Below are 16,118 nucleotides of genomic sequence, written 5' to 3' on the forward strand. Positions count from 1 at the left end.
ACCTCACTGAGGAAATCGAGCAGTTGAAACAACAAGTCAATGATTTTCCTAATGACAATAGAAGTGAGTTTTACTTGCTTTCTTCAGAACATGAATACAATAATAATCCCGTGTCTCGTGTAAAATTCTCTCCACTTGTACATGGTCACAGCAGTAAGAATCCGTTAGTACGCAACCAGAGTGATCAAGTAACTCTTGTCGAGCTCATGAAAAAAGAAAGCGTTCTCAAGCACCGCGTGTTCCAGCCTTTTCTGCCAGACAAACGCAACATCCATCCAATGGTTTTTCTGAAGCCATTTAATGGTATTTCTCCTGAGAGCTGGGATGACAAGCAACGTATGTGCTTCATAGTAGGTTACATTCAAGGAGAGGATTCTGTCTGGGGAACAGAAGTAATTGACAGATGTAATAATTACGCTGACTTCGCAAAAGCAATTTCTGAACAAATTCTGGAGTCCAGGCACACAACAACGCCTTAGAAATGAAGTATATAATGCTGAACCGTTTAATATGAGAAGTGCTGGTCTCCGTAGGTACTTTGAGAAATACCTGCAAAAAAACAATATTGGGACACGCCCATTTCCACGAAGGACGTAATTATGATCCTTAAGTCAAAGCTACCGGTATCAATCAGGGAGAAGATAGTAAATGTCAGAGACGACGACACGGATGCTGTTCTGTCAGTACTTGACAACCTTGACATGATTCAAGAAGACGTGCGTGCTAGTGCGCGGAGTAATTGTAATCTTGGCCCGCAGACTACACAGCCGCACGGCGTAGGCGCAGACTCACGTATGTCATACCAACCCAACAACAGTAAAGGACACGACGTTCCGTGTGATAACAACAACTACTATCGCCGTAACGGGAAGCAGAAACATAAATTCCAGGATCAAAACAGGTACCACCCCATATACCAGACAACACAACAGCAATACGGTAATTCACCAGTTAATTACAATGATCGCTATCACTACAATAACGATCGCCAACGTAATGATAATTTCAATGGAAAAGGACGTTGGATTAACACTAACAGTCAACAGCAGTACGGTATCCAGCCTAGATTCCAGCACTGTTGTCGAGGGAGAAATTCTCCAGAATTTTCCAAGCAATACAAACAACGGTATGCTCCAAACTTTAGGAATAGTCCGCCACCTTTTAATGACAATCAAGTTGAAAATCACGAACCTCAAAATTCTCGCATCTATTATGCCCAAGAAAACCAGCCAACACCACACCATCTCGGCTGAAATTCCGGCAAATAGCTCGCAACTTAGGTGGAATACGGAAACAAACTTCGTACCGAGCGTACCGCCCGGTACTTCAAATGTAATTGTGAGCGAAATTCAATCTAATGAACACGCGGAAAACTAAAAGCAGCTTCTTTTTCTTGCGTCCTTGGGGAAACTGCGGAACATGTTGGGGGCGATTTCATTAGAGGGCAAATCAACCTTATACGATATGACAATGACTATGACTTACGAGATGACTTGCTGAAGGAGAATGACGTTTTGAATGGTGAGGATTTATGGGAAAACCAGGTTCAGGCAGCCACTATGATTCATATTCATGATGTACCACTTGTCGTTGTAATAGATACTGGTGCCAATATCAATGTTTTGTCTTTATGTGTATATAAGAAAGTGTGTTCTGTAGCAAAAGTTCTGTCATTGCCAGTACAAGGGTGTACCGTATCCGGAGCTGTAGGTTCTCTAGTTCACAAGGTGACGCTACAAATTCATGTACCAGTGAGATTTGCATCAGACACCGTACCATGTACTTTTCTAGTTGTTAAAAATCTGTCAGTACCTTGCCTCCTAGTAATGGAGTTTCTACGTAAGAATCGTGTCATCATAGATTTTTATGAAGGTACATGTACTCTCAGATGCAGTGATAAGAGTGTAGTGATTCGACTTATGAGGACCAAAGTTAAGTTGTCCAGTCAAGAACATAAAGTAAAGCTCCGCAAGCTCACATCCCGACAGCAATATTTCAATTATTTAGACGAGTCAGGAGATGCGGACGTAGACTTTGACTTATTATCGACACATGAAGAATTACTGACGAAGGCTAATGAATCTGACGGATTAGGTGCCCGACAAAGAAAGGAACTATACGACCTGCTGACACAATTTATCAAAGTGTTTTCTAAGAAACCGGGAATCATAGCCAACTATGTATTCGACATGAAGGTTAAGCCCCACAGCACCTACTGTAAAACCACCTATGCAGTTCCGCAATCCCGCAAGGAAGCAGTACGACAGAAATCGTAAGTGGCAACACCTATACGAAGGACCGTTTGTTATAGTCAGGAAGCCACATATTGGTTGTTATGTGTTGGCAGATGCAGTTAGTGGACGAGTAAAAGGACTTCACCACCATGTAGACCTAAAGAAGTACCATGAAAAACATTTTAAAAAAATCATTTCTTATGTTAAGCTGCAACTTGAAGCAAGAGTGTGATCTGTTTAGAAAGTATGTGAGTCAACAGCATGTACATGTATTCTGCAGGTGACGTAATCATTTGAGTGAGGTGGACACAAAGCAATGATGGAGCTTGAAGGATATGAAGTGATGAAGAAGGTACTCTACGTATTTGGAAAATAAGATTTGCCTTAGTTTTAAGGTAGTTTTAAGTTTCTTGAGCAATAGAGGGCTGCAGTCGTTGAATTGAGTAAGGGATGTGCCAAAGTGCCACCTGCTGCTTTAGTTTTAAGTTATGGCAAATCTCCTTTTTACCAAGTAGTAAAGGTTTTCTTCAAACCCCTCATTCAGACCAGAATGTCCGTATGTGAAGTAATAACCTAAGATAAGCTTTCAAAGCGTTGCTATTTTAAGTCGCTAGAACCATGTACGATGCAAAACTGATACATTTCAATGTTAATCTGTAGATTACACCGAGTAAAAGCAGCAACATATAGTTAATGTACAAAGAAATGAATAATGGTACTCGCAACTGGAGAGTAACTTTAATTTATTTATTATTATGAGTCAACCAGTCGAGAAATATGCATTTATAATGATAATTAGGTCCTGTATTGGAGAAACTTAGAGAGACTATTCCTATGTCATGAGTATCATGCAGAAACCTTCGATACTAAGATACCTAGTTGAGGACTGAGATAACCTGCTTATATTCTTCTGCTATGTCCGCATGCCGTGATTTTGAGATTTATTTGAAGATGCTTTGGAAGCGGATTTGTGCGACATTTTAATACTGAAGTCAAGTTATGCCACGTGGATGACACTAAAAACAGTGGAGCCGAAGAATGAATTTGCTCGATTATTTCACCTATTATCTATCTTCGTAACTTTCATTCCCTTGCTCTATCCTATTGTAGTTTTCTTCTTTAGCATTCTTACCTTTCTACCCTATCCGGTAGGGGAAGAAATTTGGAAATTGGTGCAAAAGACTTGACGTGTGTATATTGTGTGTATTGACGACCGTGGCTCGTTGGTTAATGCGTATCTGAAGTTACTTATTGAAACGTGATGTAAATCTGATTTGCTGTGGGCAAAAGCATCCTAGGAAATAGGAATAATTTTCCCGATTTCTGTTAGATGAAGTTTTGAACGTGAACTGTTCGGCACGCCAAAGAGGGTATACTTTACTGATTATTGATGTAACCGAGTAAATGAACAAAGAAACAAAGAAAGGCTGTTATAGAACAATAAGAAAAGGAAAAGAATCAGATTTAAAATACATATAAAATCTAACATGCTTCAGAAGCACCATTCAGAATAGCAAACACGTTTTTCGTTAGGTCTTGGCCAGTAATTAAATAAAAAAAACTATGTATATTTTGTAAATGATCCTTTCATGATAAGTAATTTTAGCATTACCTGTACTACTCTGTAGTATAAAGACACCTAAATGGACACGTATGGATTGATGCATGTGACTCAGTGACAAAATGATGGACACGTGTGTAAAATCGTAATTTGACACATGTGTGGACACGAAAAACTAGTTATCTCTCGTGTGAATTAAAACTGTAATAAACTTATGGACACAAGTGATGTTCCGCGTGTGAAGTAGCATTACGAGTATTCTCACGTTGTAACGACGATACAGTGACTATCAGTAAAAGGATAGACAAGCTATTGTACTCACTGTAATAGGGGACAGTAGTCATTTTCATCGATGACTGTTCTTCGTCGCTGGTGCAGTCACTTTGTCGCCTTGACGAGCTGCTCCAGTACCCAGTACCCACGATTCAACAAAATACACAAGTTAAAAAAAAAAAGGTTGATAGCCACTGAACTATCTGCCTCGTCCAGGACGCGGACTGCCAACCCTGTTAAAACCGCCAGTTCGTTATCACGTGACTGTGAAGCACTGTGGCAACATTCAATGAGTGCTCGCCGTCCCGTACTCAACAATAAGGATTCCTCTCCATAACGGGCGCGAGCGTGCTCCAGATTTGAGATGAAAATGGACATAAAAATAATAAAACGTTGATAAACTACGCACGATTTTACTATATTTACATGAAAAGGACACTAATGATGACTTTTCCTTAACTATGAAAATTGCTACGGCAATATTGCTAAATACATTGGTTAAGAATGACCTGTACAAGACGAAACGTGTTTTGCTAATATTTGCTAACGAAAGAATATAAAACCTAGACACAAAACATGAATAATATATAATGTATATGTTCATAGTCTATGTAGTAATTTTTATTGTCTTAAATTCTTACTGTATATTCCCTTAGATTAAGACGCTAGTTAATGAGCAAGTCCTAATACAGATTTTTTTCTGTATTTTCATGTGCTGAAACATGAATTGGAATGAGATTAAGACAGCCACCAAAATGACTCATTCGTCATTGAACCAGTCATCGACTTCCCTGTTTCCCGACATGACCCGATGGATCGTCGAGTCAAGAAATATCACTTCCCCCTTCACATAGTGAAATTCCCAGTGTTTTCCACCAGAATGTGAAGAGGTGATCACCAGTTTTAGTGCAGTGAAAAGTGAAAGGTGATGGAAGAATTCCCCTGTGAAAATCACCCGAGTTCATGAGAAACACTCCCAACTACAAAGTGAACAGTGGCGTCGCTACGAGAAAGACTGATTTGTTTTATGTTCTGTTCAAAATTGGCGGAAATGCACCAATACTTCAAACGAATTCCTGTAATCGAATTTCTTTTCTTCTTGTCAATATTTATGTATATATGTATGTGTATTTGATTTGTATTTGTATCTGTGTTAGTATTTCAATGTTTCTATTGATTGAGTGAGAGTAATTCTTCAGAACACGCAAAAAAAGGAAGGAAGCTATGTTAAATCCTTGAACACTTATGATGGCATCAAGCCACTACCAAGTTTGTTAATGATCAAGCAACCGTGATTAGTTTTGACTACTTAATATGAAACGTATATAACCCTATATGCCTTATGTTATGTTTGTTTTGCTCCCTACAAGGAGAGATCCTTACATACTTCATTCACTAAGTACGTGAATCCAATAATATTACTACTGCGCGTGAGTCGTAACAATCTTTCAGAATCATTACTTCTCACGCGGGAAGCGATGTAATATTATTGGGATTTCCGTCGTATGAAAGCTTTGAGTACCCTTGGAAAGGCATTCACCTATCTGTATATTAAATGATCAACTTATGAGATGAGACATATTCTTTGAAAGACATTTGTTTTATATAATTTACATAACTGTAAAGATGCGCATCTAGAGCGGACGCTAATACATCGATTGCGCAGTCAAAGAAACATTTTAACAGAAGCTGAACTGACGTTCCGCTTCGATCTAAATAAAAGATGACAGTAAAAGAACTTTCGTAGATATTCAGATTTTTAATGTACTTCTGCTTGTAATGTGAAAACGTAAAGAAGGTCGACTTCAAGGTAGAAAAGTGAGAGGTCTTGCCAGCGTGCAGACAACATTATTAATTAATAAAATTCAAGTAATTTATGTTCGAAACTGTAAATCGGCAAGTTACTGTTATGGAAGTGTTGAACAGTGCAAGAATTATCTTTAAGGAAGGAGAAAAGTAATGACTGTAATTCGTGACAAAAAACGTAAACCAAGGAGACAGCACAGGGCAGGCTGAAATCTGATCGCACCATACAGTTAGAAAAGTAATTATGTAAGTTATATTGTTTATAAATAAGCCCTAATTTGCTAGTGAGAATTGTTTGAATATATTTAGTGTTCACCAGATTTCTTATTCTGTTCTTTTCCTTTATACTTTTTTAACCTACATGCCTTATTATTTTTATAAATGTCAAACAGCCTTTATTGCAGCAGGGAATACTGCGGCATCCTGGTCGTGTACAGAAGGCCGCCCCTTGTCCTCTATACAACTCATAGCTGCCCCATTTATTAATGATTTCATTTGCAAATGCAATTTTTTTTACTGTTCATTGTTAAAGGTCCCTTAGGTAATTATAATATTCATACTGGTTACGTAAAGAAATCCGGGTTGTTCTTTTCTAAATAATAGAAGTCTTTGCGTAATCAGAAACTAGCCTCCTTCTGACAACGATCAGGAGCCGACCAGAAGATGGACGTCTTCGACCGCTTTCGTGTGTCCTGTGGCAAAGCTGTGCCAAACTGGGAACACGACATTCTAGTATGAAACACAGATTTAAATTGAAAGAATTGAAATATATTTAACCTAACTTTTTTATCATACTAGAAGTCTCTTAATACTAAGCAATTTGGCCTTGATTTGTTTGATATCCGCCAAACGAATCTTGGAGTTATCTGACTGCTCATATAAATTTCGTAACACGGCGTAGTAAAATTCTATGGTGTTCTTCGTGTTCTTAGGTCGTTGAAGAGAACTTTGAATGTTGAGAACGTTGAATGAGAACTTTTCTCAATTTCGGTTTTGCCCGGTTGTACCACCGATCTGTTACTGTCGCTTCCTATTTGCAAAACGCAGCCACATTATCCATGCTTCCTGCAGACATTCTCCCAATTCATCTTCCTGCAGCATAGATATGTTGCGGTTCCATTGGCTTCGGAAACGGTTAGTCGGTTGTTCAGTTAAACAGATTGAAAGCCAGCACCGTGTTGTGGTCAGAAAAACACACAGGCGTCACTCCTTCTTTAATTAAGGAGCTGTGCGACACATAGATTCTGTCTATTCTGCTACCGGATTGTGGACCTACGCATGTGAAAGCTACAGCTGTGGAGTATTTGATTTCCCATGCGTCACTGAGTTGTAAATCAGTGAATAAACTCTTTAGTTCAAAAATGGTTCAAATGGCTCTGAGCACTATGCGACTTAACTTCTGAGGTCATCAGTCGCCTAGAACTTAGAACTAATCCCACCTAACTAACCTAAGGACATCACACACATCCATGCCCGAGGCAGGATTCGAACCTGCGACCGTAGCGTCTTTAGTTCCTGACAGCCATTAAAACCGGGAGTTAGGTCTTTCTTGTTTGTAACACAGTTAAAATCTCCTCCAATTAAAAGATATTTGGGGTTTTTGCGTAATTCGTAAATGACCATTTCTTTAAAAAATTGTACTCTGTCAAGTCTATTGGATGTGACGGAAGGGGCATATAGATTAATAAAGGTTACACAAACACTTTCATACCTATCCCGGAGTCCAGCCTCTCAATATTTATTACCGGAAACCCCTCCCTACGCTGCAGTCATGGACTGTGTGGCTGGTCCCGGCGGAGGTTCGAGTCCTCCCTCGGGCATGGATGTGTGTGTTTGTCCTTAGGATAATTTATGTTAAGTAGTGTGTAAGCTTAGGGACTGATGAGCTTAGAAGTTAAGTCCCATAAGATTTCACACTCATTTGAACATTTGAACAAACCCCTCCCTAATTAAAATTGCCGTCCCTACATTAGTGTCAAGTGATACATTTAAAATTTCGATATAACCAGCAGTTTTAATATTAGTGAGCACAACTTCTTCCAAGAAAGCAATATCGGTCCCTGACTCATATAGATAATCCCTTAGCGCTGCCACTTTCGTCTCGGACGTAATCCTATTAATATTGAGAGTTGTAATTGTGTATGTGTGGGACATTTAACTGATATATAGAATACAAATGAATTAATAATACAGAATAAAATGGGAATGAAAAGGGGAACTTCGTTACCTCTAGAAGAAAGGAAAGATATTACTTCAACTGTCGATTAAAACAACAACCCGTAAATAATCATATACATATACGTAAGTCTGGTGCCTCGGAAATTATTACAAGAACATTGCTACGATTAGAAGTATTAACGTATCATATAATTTTCGAAAAGCGTCATTTTGGTACTGGATTCAGAACTTCTGTGGATTTGGTATTAGCGAGCGGCTTTGCGTCACCAGTTCTTTCCGTAAATATATCATACAGGATATTTTTAACCTTTGCGTCAACCTTGTCAGAGTGTTGTAGCTTTGGCTGCGGGAAGCCTTGAGATTCGCCTGCGGTTTGAGCCGACGTCTTTGGTCTTTGGACGTCTTGGCTCAACGGGTTTCTACATCTACATCTATATGGTTACTCCGCAAATCGCACTGGCAGAGGGTTCATCGAACCATTTTCATACAACTTCTCTACCATTCCAATCTCGAATAGGGCGTGGGAAAAAAGAACATCTAAATCTTTCCGTTCGAGCTCTGATTTCTCTTATTTTATTATGATGATCATTTCTCCCTAAGTAGGTGGGTGTCAACAAAATATTTTCGCATTTGGAAGAGAAAGTTAGTGATTGAAGTTTCGTAAATAGATCTCGCCGCAAAGAAAACCGCCTTTTTTCAGTGACTGCCACCCCAACTCGCGTATCATATCAGTGACATTCTCACCCCTATTGCGGGATAACACGAAACGAGCTGCGCTCCTTTGCACTTTTTCGATGTTCTCCGTCACTCCTACCTGGTAAGGATCCCACACCGCACAGCAATATTCCAGCAGAGAACGGACAAGTGTAATGTAGGCTGTCTCTTTAGTTGGCTTGTCGCATGTTCTAAGTGTTCTGCAACAAAGCGCAGTCTTTGTTTCGCCTTCCCCACAATATTATCTATGTGGTCTTTCCAATTTAAGTTGCTCGTAATTGTAATTCCTAGGTATTTAGTCGATTTGTGCGATTTATCGTATAACCAAAATTTATCGGATTTCTTTTAGTACCCTGTGGATGACCTCACACTTTTCTTTGTTTAGTGCCAATTGTCACTGTTTGCATCATACAGAAAATCTCTCTCAATAATTTTGTAATTGGAATTGATCATCTGATGATTTTACTAGACAGTAAATTACAGCTCATCTGCAAACAATCTAAGGGGGCTGCTCAGATTATCACCTAGATCATTTATGTAAATCAGGAACAGTAGAGGGCCTATGACACTACCTTGCGGAACGCCAGATATCACTTTTGTTCTACTCCATGATTTACCGTCTATAACTACGAACTGTGACCTCTCTGAGAGGAAATCACGAATCCAGTCACACAACTGAGACGATACTCCACATGCACGCAATTTGATTAATAGTCGCTTGTGAGGAACGGTATCAAAAGCCTTCTGGAAATCTAGGAATATGGAATCGATCTGAGATCCCTTGTCGACAACACTCATTACTTCATGTGTTGCACAAGAACGATATTTTCTGAATCCGTGTTGGTTATGTATCAGTAAGTCATTTTCTTCAAGGTGGTTCATGATGTTCGAGTATAGTACATGCTCCAAAATCCTACTGCAAATTGAAGTCAGTGATACGGGTCTGTAATTCAATGGGTTACTCCTATTTCCTTTCTTGAATGTTGGTGTGACCTGTGCTACTTTCCAGTCTTTAGGAACAAACCTTTCGTCAAGTGAGTGGCTGTATATGATTGCTGAGAAAGGCGCTAGTGTGTTTGTATACTCTGAAAGGAACCTGGTTGGTATACCATCTGGACCGGAAGACTTGCCTTTCTTAATTCGTTTGAGTGGTTTTGCAACACCTAAGATATCTACTTTTATGTCACTCACGCTAACAGCTGTTCTGGTTTCAAATTCTGGAGCACTTACTTCGTCTTCTTTCGCGAAGGAATTACGGACATCTGTATTTAGTAACTCCGCTTTAGTGGCACCATCAGCGGTAACATTTTCATCGGTATCGCGCAGTGACGGTATTGACTGTTTTTTGTCACTGGTGTACTTCACATACGACCAGAATCTCTTTGGGCTTTCTATAATATTTTGGGAGAATGTTTCATTGTGGAAATTATTAAAAGCATCTCGCATAGACGTCTGCATTAAATTTCGAGCTTCCGTGAAACTTAGCCAGTCTTGGGGATTTTGTGTTCTTCTGAATTTGGCATGCTTTTTTCGTCGCTTCTGCAACAGTGTTCGGACGTGTTTTGTGTATCATAGTGGATCAATCCCGTCTCTTATTAAATTGTGCAGTATGAATCTATCGATTGCTGTCGATATTGTATCTTTGAATTTGAGCCATATCTGGTCTACACTTACATAATTAGCTTGGAAGGAATGGAGATTCTCTCCTACGAAGGCATCAAGCGAATTTTTATCTGCTGTTTTAAATAGATATATTTTGCGTTTATTTTTAGTGGTTTTGGTTGATATGGGTTTGAGCCTCGCTACAAGGACCTTGTATTCACTAATCTCTGTATCCGTCATGACGCTCTCTATTAGAACAGGAATATTTGTGGCTAAGAGGTCACATGTGTTTTCGCAACCATTTACAATTCGTGTGGGCTCATGAACTAATTGTTCAAAGTAATTCTCAGAGAAAGCATTTAGTTCAATTTCGGAAGATGTTTTCTGTCTACCACCAGCTTTGAACATGTATTTTCGCCAACAAATCTAGGGTAGATTGAAGTCTCCTCCAATTATAACTGTATGAGTAGGATACTTATCTGTAATGAGATTCAAGTTTTCTTTGAATCGTTCAGCTATTATATCATGTGAGTCGGGGAGAGGGGGGGGGTCTGTAGAAGGAGCCAATTATTATTTTGGTACGGCTGTTGAATATAACCTCTACCATAGTAATTCGCAGGAACTATCTATTTCAACTTCACTACAAAATAAACTACTACCAACAGACAAAAACACACCACCACCAACTTTATTTAATATATCCTTTCTGAACACTGTTTGGCCCTCTGTAAAAATTTCGGCAGAATTTATCTCCAGTTTTAGCCATCTTTCTGTTCCTATAACGATTTCAGCTACAGTGCTTTCTATCAGAGCTTGAAGCTCTGGTACTTTTCCAACACAGCTACGACAATTTACGACTACAATACCGACTGTTGTTTGGTCGATTCTCGTCGTTTCTTTGCCCTGTATCCTTTGAGACTGGAACCCCTTTCTGACCTTTCACGGGACCTAAAAAAACCTCCCAGTCCACGCCACACAGCCTGTGCTACACGTGTAGCCGCCTCCTGTGTGTAGTGGACACCTGACCTATTTAGCGGAACCCGAAACCTCACCACCCTATGGGCCAAGTCGAGGAATCTGCAGCCTACAAGGTCGCAGAACTGTCTGAGCCCCTGATTCAGACCCTTCACTCGGATCTGTACAAAAGGTTCGTAATCGGTCCTGTCGACGATGCTGCAGATGGTGAGCTCGGCCTTCATCTCGATAGCAAAACTGGCAGTCTTCACTAACTCAGAGCCGGCCGCTGTGGCCGAGCGGCTCTAGCCACTTCAGTGTGAAACCACGCGGCTGCTACGGTCGCAGGTTCGAATCCTGCCTCGAGCATTGACGTGTGTGATGTCCTTAGGTTAGTTGGGTTTAAGTAGTTCTAAGTGTAGGGGACTGATCACCTCAGATAAGTCCCGTAGTGCTTAGAGCCATTTGAACCAACTCAGATAGCCGCCGGAACCCAGAGAGAATCTCTTCCGATCCATAGCACACACGTCATTAGTGCCGACATGAGCCACCACCAGCAGTTGGCTGCATCATGTACTCTTCACGACATCCGGAAGGACCCTTTCCACATCTTGGATGACTCCCCCTGGTATGCACACGGGGTGCACATTGGCTTTCTTCCCGTCCTTAGCTGCCATATCCCTAAGGGCTCCATCACCCGCCTAGCATTGGAGCTCCCAATGACAATCAGCCCCACCCTCTGGGCTTGTCCGGGCCTCTCAGGAAGACCGGCCACTGCCGCAACAGGCGAGACCGCCCTTGCTGGCTCAGAAGTACTTTCAGCAGTTGGCAGCACCTCAAACCTGTTACGGAGGTGTAAGGGTACAGCCTTGCGGCCATCACCAATTTTCACCTCCCGCCCAGGGATTGGCGACCCCGCTACGGTTCGCCAAACACCATCAGGTAACTGCCGACCTGCAGGGACGTCCAAATCCGAGGACGCAGTGGCATCAGAGATCCCAGGCGATGCTACAGATTCCAGAGGCGCCAAAGCGCTCGACTCGGGTGTCCCAATGTCACCGCGGCCCACGGCAACATCCTGGAGCCTATCGAATACGGCCAACACAGCATCCAGCTGTTTACGGACGGTGGCCAATTCCCCCTAAATCCGTAAACAACAGGCACAGTCCCTACCCATCCCTAACAATTTTTTCCCCTCTTTTATCTCACAAGCCGTTCAAAACAAAACAAACAGTTGACACGACTACGCGAATTTATACGGGTACTAAAACGCAATGCTACAACTCTCAAATACTATAATACGCCCGAAATTGGTGAATTAAACTATGCAAGTACCCAAAAACACGCAAAGAAATTAAGAATTAAACTATGAAACAAATAAGTGAGCTAAGAGGGAGCTCCCTGCCGCCGCTGGGTAAGCAGCAGCCAGCAACAAGTCGTACTCTTAGCTCACTTATTTGTTTCATAGTTTAATTGTTAATTTCTTTGCGTGTTTTTGGGTACTTGCATAGTCTAAAACACAAATTTCGGGCGTATTATAGTATTTGAGAGTTGTAGCATCGCGTTTTAGTACCTGAATAGTGTACATTCACGTAGACGTCAGTCATCTGTTTTTGTTTTGAACGCCAGTGTCCGCTGGTCGCAGCCAGTGAGCTCCCTGCCGCCGTTGGATAAGCGAGGTGTCCGTGTTTAGTTCTGTCATTACCGAAGCAACCTCAACAGTGGTCTGCTGGTGACCTTCATTTGCTTGCGCCTCGTCCACTGACTCCATAGCAGTAGTTGAAGCGTCGGGTTGTTTGTCTATAAGACACGAATGCGGTGTTGTTCTGCCAGTTCGAGTTCTTCGGAGTCCCGCTTCTCTGTCACCGCTTCACTCATTAGGGGCTCAGCTCCTTTGACTTCCTGAGTTTGTTCAACGGCAGCTGTCGGCAGGGTGGCTTCAGCTGCTGTCGGAATTTTCTGCTGTGGACTGCTTGTTTCCTCTAGCGCTTCTGCAATACACTGTTTCTGTTTTCGGGTGGAATGAGAGCTAGGGGAGGAATCGCCATTCGAGGCGTCTTAGACGGTTTCTAAGGGTTGCTACTTATTTTGGAACTCGTATTCGCGAACAGAAAGACTATTCGCCGTTACTTGCAAAGGTGGGAAATCGTTGTTACTTATAGCGGACGCCGCAGAAGTTCTGGCACCACTATCATTAACCGGAAGAAGTGGACTATTACTTGACAAGACATCATTGAGTGTCAGTTTTTGACGCTGTGTTAAATTGTTGCGAAGAACAAATACACGGCGTGGACAATCTTGTCGGAAATGACCGGTCTCACTGCAAATATTGTACGTAGGCTCCTGTCCGGAATAGACAATAGGCGCTTTGCGACCAGCGACGGATATGTGAGATGGAATATTAGCTTTCACTTCCATTTCGACAGACCTAATGCCATTAAAACACTGTAGTTTATATATCTTCGACCACCATTCATTGGAGACAGATTTAACGTCCCCGTACTTAGACAGGGCATCCTTAATTAACTGATTATCAATTTCGATGGGAACATTCAAAACTATGACATTGGTGCACATAATATCGGCTTTTCGGACAGAAACAAGACTTTGTGAACTATCTCTATGAAGAAATTGAGCTAAATTACCCCTCCGTGTAACTAACTTAGCAACCGTCACAGAGTTAAGAAATTTAACATACACACAGTACTTTTCAGCACCTAGTTGCGTGGTATGTACAGAGTCAGAATAAATACCGATTACCTCTGTAGGCCAATCATGTATTTCCAGTGCAGTGGGCTGGACAAGGCGAGTTCCTTTCTCGAACGAAGAGACCACAGCATTCTTCCGTACGGCGTCAGACATCGTGGTTGGTGGCGACGAAATTCCGGTACCAACCGAAATTGCGACGAAACACGACACGTGAGACGGACGAACACTATTCAAACGCAATTATCAGAAACACCACACAAAAAGAATCAAAGACTGTTACACAGGGCCCCGCAGATCGAAAAACGAGCATTAGCGCTCACGTACGCGGAGTAAACAGCAAGTACGACCGACCACGGTGAGGGCAAAGGCCAGGCCACTGAGCTAAGGAGGCGCCTCCGAGCGCACATTTCGGGTACTTTGTTCTTATGGACTAGTGAATCGGAGCCCTACAGCTGGAAACGCACCGCATTAGCGACCATTATTTGCGTTTGACGAGCACAGCTGCTGCTCTTCTACACATCTCACACGATACCGATGTGCACCTACAATTCCAAATCAGCACATTTATTTCACTTACTAATCACTTTCAGCTTCAGATACCATTCTTCTGATATTGATACGCAGATACGCAACGTCGTAAGCTGTTACGTCCATTACGCAAGGCTCACGAGAGAGCACGCATCCGCGTGGAAACAAAATTCCACGACATCCAGCGTGGGGATCGAACCCACGACCCTGAGATTAAGAGTCTCATGCTCTACAGACTGAGCTAGCAGGGCTCCCCGAATATGCAATAGACGGATTACACGTCACACTTTAGTGATGGGACCTACGATCTCTTATGGAAGATGCTCATGGCTCCAGCTTATTTCCTACTGCCAAAAATGAGCTACAATCCTATTTAATGAAAAATTCTCTCCGAGAGGCATCAAATCTGCTTGAAATGCTACGTGGCTAGCTGCACCATTATTCAACACACATGCTCGACTGTGCTCAGACGTCTGTGGCGTAGCTCTCGGGTCCAGAGTCAGATGCAGTTGTTTCAAGAAAAAACTCTCCTGGACGGCACTGTGCCGAAAATTTCGCTACGGATCACCATTGTCTTGCCTGTGCTTCAGGTAGACTGCGGTTTGCAGCCAGGAAGCGGACAGCAGCAACTTTCAACTAGTTTTGCAGTACTCAAACACCACAGTAAAACAGCATGCCTCTTTTACATAACTGGGAAAACACGACTGTGACAGGATTCGAAACTGCAGTCTTCGGATCCAAAGTCCGACACCTTATCCATTTTTTTCGCCTTAAACCCTTTGTTAACAACTTTTTTTCGCCTTAACTACTTTTTTGGGCTTGAAGTAATGTTTCTTGTTTTAATTTTAATTTGTAAGTTTTTTGTATTGTTTCTTGTTTATATTTTTTTAACTTTCGTTAATTTTTTATTTATTGTTCATTTATTTTATTTTATTTATTTTTTCATTTTATTTCTTGGTTTTATTTTTTTTGTTGATCGGTGGTTGCAAACACTGAAGGAGGCAGGCGTATCCCCGCTATGAAAGAACAAAAAATACCAAACTAAATATTTCTTCTTAAATAACTTCTCCCGGGGAAGGAAATTATTTTGAGACGCAAATTTTTCTGTGTCCGCGAGTTTCAGGAGGCAATGGAGTGCCTTCGAAAAGATTATTACCTTCTTCTTCAGTACAATAAAAACGAAATCTGCTGACGGTTGATCATGTAATTCTTTTCCAATGGCTTCTAAAGGATGACGCGAAGAAAATTTTGGAATATTTTCTGGTATCAGTGTCCAAATTGGCTGGTAGTGCGCCAGTGTCGATTTAATAGATCTACGTGGAAATCTAAGACATTAGGGACACTGGTGGACAGAGTGTAGTTGATAAGGTGACCCGCCAGCCACATGTAACTGTCATGTTTGGAAGCCACGAAGAGTCTAAAATCTGGGCGCAGAATGTCTTGGATCCGAATCGCATGCGGCGTAGTCCGGTTAAGCACAGCCAGTTTTTTGGGCGTCCAATTCCAGATGTGCACTCGGTCGTTACAAACAGATGTGCAACTGTCGCCACTACGTGGCA

The 16,118-nt window shown here is 41.5% G+C and overlaps 1 non-coding gene across 1 annotated transcript; it reads right to left on the minus strand.

Annotated features, from left to right (window-relative positions):
* Positions 1–14,737: 14,737 nt before the first annotated feature.
* Positions 14,738–14,810, minus strand: Trnak-cuu (transfer RNA lysine (anticodon CUU)). The gene has a single exon. It is a non-coding gene; the product is annotated as a tRNA-Lys (tRNA).
* Between the last annotated feature and the right edge of the window lie 1,308 nt (positions 14,811–16,118).

The sequence above is a fragment of the Schistocerca serialis genome, chromosome 7 (assembly GCF_023864345.2).
Source record: "Schistocerca serialis cubense isolate TAMUIC-IGC-003099 chromosome 7, iqSchSeri2.2, whole genome shotgun sequence".
Classification (NCBI taxonomy): domain Eukaryota; kingdom Metazoa; phylum Arthropoda; class Insecta; order Orthoptera; family Acrididae; genus Schistocerca; species Schistocerca serialis.